The following is an 8073-nucleotide window of genomic DNA, read 5'->3' as shown; positions in this document are numbered from 1 at the left end:
CGATTTATTTCTGTACATCTAACTGTGGATAACTAGTTGTAGGTTACTAACGAGGACAACCGACTTAATAAACTTAAAACATCAAAATGTATTAAAAGTGTTGTAAATATATTTTGAACATACTTTGATATATATGTACATATTTGTTATAGGTTCGTGAATCGACCAGTGGCCAAGTCTTACTTCTCAACGAAGTAAAAATCTGTGAAAGTGAGTTATAGTCCCACTTTTAAAATCTAATATTTTTGGATGAGAATACATGCATTTTTATAAATGTTTTACGAAATAGAAACAAGTAATTGAAACTACATTATATGGGTGAATGATCGAAGCCGAATATGCCCCTTTTGCTTGGTAGCCTAAGAATTAGTAAATCGATCTACTAATTGACACGAATCCTAAAGATAGATCTATTGGGCCTAACGAACCCCATCCAAAGTACCGGATGCTTTAGTACTTCGAATTCGTTTTTATCATGTCCGAAGGATTTCCCGAAATGATAGGGGATATTCTTATATGCATCTTGTTAATGTCGATTACCAGGTGTTCACCATATGAATAAATTTTATCTCTATGTATGGGATGTATATTGAAATATGAAATCTTGTGGTCTATTATTATGATTTGATAATATATAGGTTAAACCTATAACTCACCAACATTTTTGTTGACGTTTTAAGCATGTTTATTCTCAGGTGATTATTAAGAGCTTCCGCTATCGCATACTTAAATAAGGACGAGATTTGTAGTCCATGCTTGTATGATATTGTGTAAAAACTGCATTCAAGAAACTTATTTCGTTGTAACATATTTGTATTGTAAACCATTATGTAATGGTCGTATGTAAACAGGATATTTCAGATTATCATTATTTGATAATCTACGTAAAGCTTTTTAAACCTTTATTGATGAAATAAAGGTTATGGTTTGTTTTAAAATGAATGCAGTCTTTGAAAAACGTCTCATATAGAGGTAAAAACCTCGTAACGAAATCAATTAATATGGAACGTTTTTAATCAATAAGAATGGGACATTTCAGTTGGCATCAGAGCTGGTATAACGTCGTCCATGTGTGGCGGGTTAGTCGTAAAGGAGGTTCTCACAGTGTTACTTGTGACGAAGCATTGGCTCTTACTCCTTGCAATCCCTTACGAGAGTTGGCAGTAGCCGAGAGGCATGCCCTAAAATCAGTATCTGAGGTACACTCAGTGGTCACCAGGCGGTTAGCTGGGAAGGCACTGGGTGGGACGGTGGTTGTCCTCAACTGTATTTCAGTTGGTATCAGAGCGTTGGTCTTAGAGAACCAGAATTTTGCATTAGTGTGTCTTATCCAGTTTGTTAGGATGCATTAGTGAGTCTGGACTTCGATCGTGTTTACTTGAAAAATGATTGCTTAACAAATTTTGTTGGAAACTATATATTTTTAACATGTGAATATTATGTGATATATTAATCTCTTAACGTGTTTGATATTATGTGATAGATGTCTACCTCTAGAACAAGTCCCATTGACTCACCTAATAATAATGAAGAGTCAAATATAAATTGGAATGATTCGTGGACTGATTCACAAGTTCCCGAAGAGGAACCGGAAGAAGAGTCGGAACCGGAAGAAGAATCGGAACCGGAAGAAGAATCGGAACCGGAAGAAGAAATAGAACCAGTGGGGGAATAATAAAACTGTTAAGTAGAAGAAAATCCTCAACCAACCGACCAAAGTTAATTATGGTCAATGGTGTTTCTGCCAAGGAAGCAAAGTATTGGGAGGATTACCAATTCTCCGATGAATCGGATCCCGACAAGGATTCCGATGATGTTATAGAAATTACCCCAACACAATTTAATAAGGAAAAAGAGAACAATAAGGGAAAGGGCATAAAAATAGAGAAATTTGATTCCAAACCCGATGAACTTTATATGTATTGTCAACACCCGTATTTCTTAAGTTGTGACAATAACCCGGGAACCTCTAAACCACCATGTTTTTCTAAACCAATGTGGAAAACGACGGCTCATATTAGGGGAACATCATATATCCCTAGAAACTTGGCAAAACGAACCAAAACCGAAGAAGAAGAAACGAGCGAGTCGGAATAAGATAGTTGTATTCGTGTGGTGTAATATATGTAATATAGTGTGCTTATGCTTTATGATATATGTAAAAATTACTTGTATTAATAAGTATTTTTTTTATGAATCTAACTCTTGTCTATTTTACAGTATAAAAACACAAAATGGATAGACAACCCAATATTTTAAGAGACCTACCCGGAGACATGATTGATGAAATCTTGTCTAGAGTCGGTCAGAATTCCTCGGCACAATTATTTAAGGCGAGATCAGTTTGTAAGACATTCGAAGAACGTTCCAAGAATGCCTTGATTTATAAAAGGCTTTCGTTCGAAAGATGGGGGATATCACATTGGGAAATCCATAAGTTACGATGTGTTTACTTTGACGCATATATTGCGGGGAACCCAAATGCTATTTTACGCAACGGGTTAAGAAATTATTTTGACTCAATATATCCGAATATAGGACTTCGTGATTTAGAAAAAGCGCTAACATGCAACATAAAGAAACATGTTATGCTTACGGGTTAGTAATGTTCGCTTCTCACCAAAGTGAGAACAAGAACATCGGGCTACAACTATTAAACAAAACGTTCCCACAAGTGACGGAGTCGGTAATTGGGGTAAGAAATGAGGTTTTTAGGTTGTTACGAGACTGTTGGTCATTACATAACCTTCATCCTTTTGACGACGTTACAACACATTGTCTTACTATCGGTCACAACGGTTATGTTCCACAAAACTAAGGATGGGAAGTGGTATTAGTAAAACCAGAATGCATGACTTGTTTCTGGACGTATGAATTACGTGTCTTTATTGCCTTTGCTGAACGCCTTATTTATTAACTAGAATTATCTTCGCAACTACTTTGTATCAAAGTTTTATGTGCTATATTTCATGCTATATGTAAAATAGCGGTATTGTAAGTTTGCAAGTTATTGTATAAAGGTTTGAATATGATATATATTTTTTTTGTTATTAGTTTTTCATATAGAATTGTAGTAGTTGAAATGGTATGTTAGCTACTAAGTATGAACTTAACGGGTAGGTACTACCTGAATTAAAGAGTATAAAATGCTAATATGAAGAAAGAGCTTTTATAAATAAGTTCATATTACGCTACGAAATACTATTGACTACTCTTGATATTCTATATGATTAACTCGTTTCTTTTGGCTATTTTTGAAGGAAATGGCACCAACTACTCTACATACTGTGAGTATGAACAAAGAGGAGTTTAGTACCTTTCTTGCTGCAAACATAGCCGCAGTACAGGCTGCGCTACATACCAACAATAATGCTAAATCTAGCAATGTAGCTAACGGCGCAAGAAATCGTGTAGGATGCAAATACAAAGAATTCACTGCCTGCAAACCTTTGGAATTTGATGGAATCGAAGGACCAATTGGATTGAAACGGTGGACCGAGAAAGTCGAATCGGTGTTTGCCATAAGTAAGTGTACTGAAGAGGACAAAGTTAAGTACGCTACGCATACCTTCACAGGTACTACGTTAACGTGGTGGAACACCTATCTTGAACAGGTAGGATAAAATACTGCTTACGCACTACCGTAGTCGGCATTCAAGCAATTGATGAACGAGCAGTACCGTCCTAGAAACGAAGTCAATAAACTCAAGGCAGAACTTAGAGAGTTACGAACACAAGGGTTCGACGTTACCACATATGAACGACGATTCACAGAGTTGTGCCTATTGTGCCCGGGAGCATTCCAAGATGAAGAAGAGAAGATCGACGCGTTTGTAAAAGGGTTACCAGTAAGGATTCAAGAAGATGTAAGTTCACACGAGCCTGCTTCTATACAGAAGGCAAGTCGAATGGCTCATAAACTCATAAATAAGATTGAGGGAAGAATTAAAGAGCAGGCAGCCGAAGAAACCAACACGAAACAACTCAAGAGGAAGTGGGAGGAAAACGGTGACAAGAGTCACCAGTACAACAACAATAACAATTACAACCACAATCGCAACAACTATCCCAACAACCGCAACAATAATCGCAACAATAACCGCAATCCTAACAATAACTACAACAAACATCCCAACAATAACAACAACTACAACAACCGTTTCAACAACAATAACAATCCCAACAACAACCTCAATAACAACAACGGCAACAAAAACCAAAAACAGCCATGTCATAGGTGTGAAGAAACTCACCAGGGGTTTTGCACGACATTTTGCAACAGGTGTAAAAGAAATGGTCATAGCGCGACAAACTGTGAGGTCTACGGACCAAAGTTTAACAGAACTAAGGGAGCAAATAATGCCGGAACAAGTAATGCTGAAACGAATAGTGTCGGAGCAAGTAATACCAACGCTGTTTGTTATAAATGTGGAAAACCGGGCCACATTATTAGAAATTGCCCAAATCAGGGGAATACTAATGGACAGGGTCGTGGAAGAGTTTTCAATATTAATACGGCAGAAGCACAGGAAGACCCGGAGCTTGTTACATGTGCATTTCTTATTGACGATAAATCTGCTTATGTTTTATTTTATTCGGGTGCTGATAGAAGCTATATGAGTAGAGAATTTTGTGCTAAATTAAGTTGCCCATTGACGTCTTTGGATAGTAAATTTTTAGTCGAATTAGCAAATGGTAAATTAATTTCAGCAGATAATATATCTCGGAATCGAGAAATTAAACTGGTTAGCGAAACATTTAATATTGACTTGATACCAGTAGAGTTAGGGAGTTTTGATGTGATAATCGGTATGGACTGGTTGAAAGAAGTGAAAGCAGAGATTGTTTGTTACAAAAATGCAATTCGCATTATACGAGAAAAAGGAAAACCCTTAATGGTGTACGGAGAAAAGAGCAACGCAAACTAAATCTTATTAGTAACCTGAAGGCACAAAAACTAATAAGAAAAGGTTGCTATGCTGTGCTAGCACACGTCGAGAAAGTCAATTTTGAAGAAAAGAACATCAATGATATTCCCGTCGCAAAAGAATTTCCCGATGTATTTCCGAAAGAATTACCGGGACTACCTCCACACCGATCCATTGAATTTCAAATAGACCTTGTACCGGAAGCTGCACCAATAGCTCGTGCTCCATACAGACTCGCACCTAGCGAAATGAAGGAACTTCAAAGCCAATTACAAGAACTTTTAGAGCATGGTTTCATTCGACCAAGCACATCACCGTGGGGAGCTCCTGTTTTGTTTGTCAAGAAGAAATATGATACATTCAGGTTGTGTATCGACTACCGAGAGTTGAATAAACTTACCATCAAGAACCGCTACCCACTACCGAGAATCAATGACTTATTTGATCAACTACAAGGCTCGTCTGTTTATTCAAAGATTGACTTACGTTCCGGGTATCATCAAATGCGGGTGAAAGAAGATGATATTCCAAAGACTGCTTTCAGAACACGTTACAGTCATTACGAGTTTATGGCCATGCCGTTTGGTTTAACTAATGCACCAGCTGTATTCATGGACCTTATGAACCGAGTGTGTGGACCATACCTTGACAAGTTTGTCATTATTTTCATTGATGACATACTTATTTACTCAAACAATGACCAAGAACACGGTGAACATTTGAGAAAGGTGTTAGAAGTATTGAGGAAGGAAGAATTGTACACTAAGTTTTCAAAGTGTGCATTTTGGTTGGAAGAAGTTCAATTCCTCGGTCACATAGTGAACAAAGATGGTATTAAGGTGGATCCGGCAAAGATAGAAACTGTTGAAAAGTGGAAACCCCGAAAACTCCGAAACATATACGCCAGTTTTTAGGACTAGCTAGTTACTACAGAAGGTTCATCCAAGACTTTTCCAGAATAGCAAAACCCTTGATTGCATTAACGTATAAAGGGAAGAAATTTGAATGGAAGGATGAACAAGAGAATGCGTTTAAGTTATTGAAGAAAAAGTTAACTACGACACCTATATTGTCATTACCTGAAGGGAATGATGATTTTGTGATATATTGTGACGCCTCAAAGCAAGGTCTCGGTTGTGTATTAATGCAACGAACGAAAGTAATTGCTTATGCGTCTAGACAATTGAAGATTCACGAACAAAATTATACGACGCATGATTTGGAATTAGGCGCGGTTGTTTTTGCATTAAAGACTTGGAGGCACTACTTATATGGGGTCAAAAGTATTATATATACCGATCACAAAAGTCTTCAACACATATTTAATCAGAAACAACTGAATATGAGGCGCGTAGGTGGATTGAATTGTTGAATGATTACGACTTCGAGATTCGTTACCACCCGGGGAAGGCAATTGTGGTAGCCGACGCCTTGAGCAGGAAGGACAGAGAACCCATTCGAGTAAAATCTATGAATATAATGATTCACAATAACCTTACTACTCAAATAAAGGAGGCACAACAAGGAGTTTTAAAAGAGAAAAATTTAAAGGATGAAATACTCAAAGGATCGGAGAAGTATCTTAATATTTGGGAAGACGGAACCCGGTATAGGGCTGAAAGGATTTGGGTACCAAAATTTAGAGATATGAGAGAAATGGTACTTAGAGAAGCTCATAAAACCAGATACTCAATACATCCTGGAACGGGGAAGATGTACAAGGATCTCAAGAAACATTTTTGGTGGCTGGGTATGAAAGCCGATGTTGCTAAATACGTAGGAGAATGTTTGACGTGTTCTAAGGTCAAAGCTGAGCATCAGAAACTATCAGGTCTACTTCAACAACCCGAAATCCCGGAATGGAAATGGGAAAACATTACCATGGATTTCATCACTAAATTGCCAAGGACTGCAAGTGGTTTTGATACTATTTGGGTAATAGTTGATCGTCTCACCAAATCAGCACACTTCCTGCCAATAAGAGAAGATGACAAGATGGAGAAGTTAGCACGACTGTATTTGAAGGAAGTCGTCTCCAGACATGGAATACCAATCTCTATTATCTCTGATAGGGATGACAGATTTATTTCAAGATTCTGGCAGACATTACAGCAAGCATTAGGAATTCGTCTAGACATGAGTATTGCCTATCATCCACAAACTGATGGGCAGAGTGAAAGGACGATAGAAACGCTTGAGGACATGCTACGAGCATGTGTTATTGATTTCGGAAACAGTTGGGATCGACATCTACCGTTAGCAGAATTTTCCTACAACAACAGCTACCATTCAAGCATTGAGATGGCGCCGTTTGAAGAACTTTACCGAGAAGATCATCCAAATTCAACAACGGTTGAAAACCGCCCAAAGTCGACAAAAGAGCTACGCTGACATTAAAAAAAAGATATAGAATTTGAAATTGGAGAGATGGTCATGCTTAAAGTTGCACCTTGGAAAGGCGTTGTTCGATTTGGCAAATGAGGGAAATTAAATCCATGGTATATTGGACCATTCAAGATTATTGATCGGGTCGGACCAGTAGCTTACCGACTTGAGTTACCTCAACAACTCGCGGCTGTACATAACACTTTCCACGTCTCGAATTTGAAGAAATGTTTTGCTAAAGAAGATCTCACTATTCCGTTAGATGAAATCCAAATCAACGAAAAACTTCAATTCATCGAAGAACCCGTCGAAATAATTGATCGTGAGGTTAAAAGACTTAAGCAAAAAAAGATACCAATTGTTAAGGTTCGATGGAATGCTCGTAGAGGACCCGAGTTCACCTGGGAATGAGAAGATCAGATGAAGAAGAAATACCCGCATTTATTTCCAGAAGATACGTCAACACCTCCAACTGCTTAAAATTTCGGGACGAAATTTATTTAACGGGTAGGTACTGTAGTGACCTGAACTTTTCCATGTTTATATATATATTAAATGAAATTATTATTTACATGATTAAGTGTTTCCAACATGTTAAGCAATCAAACTTGTTAAGACTTAATTAATTGAAATAGGTTTCATATAGACAATTGACCACCCAAGTTGACCGGTGATTCACGATCGTTAAAACTTGTAAAAACTATATGATGACATATATATGGACATATATATATATATATATATATATATATATATATAT

This window comes from Rutidosis leptorrhynchoides, chromosome 1 (assembly GCF_046630445.1).
Source record: "Rutidosis leptorrhynchoides isolate AG116_Rl617_1_P2 chromosome 1, CSIRO_AGI_Rlap_v1, whole genome shotgun sequence".
NCBI lineage: Eukaryota > Viridiplantae > Streptophyta > Magnoliopsida > Asterales > Asteraceae > Rutidosis > Rutidosis leptorrhynchoides.
This window is presented reverse-complemented; position numbering follows the sequence as displayed.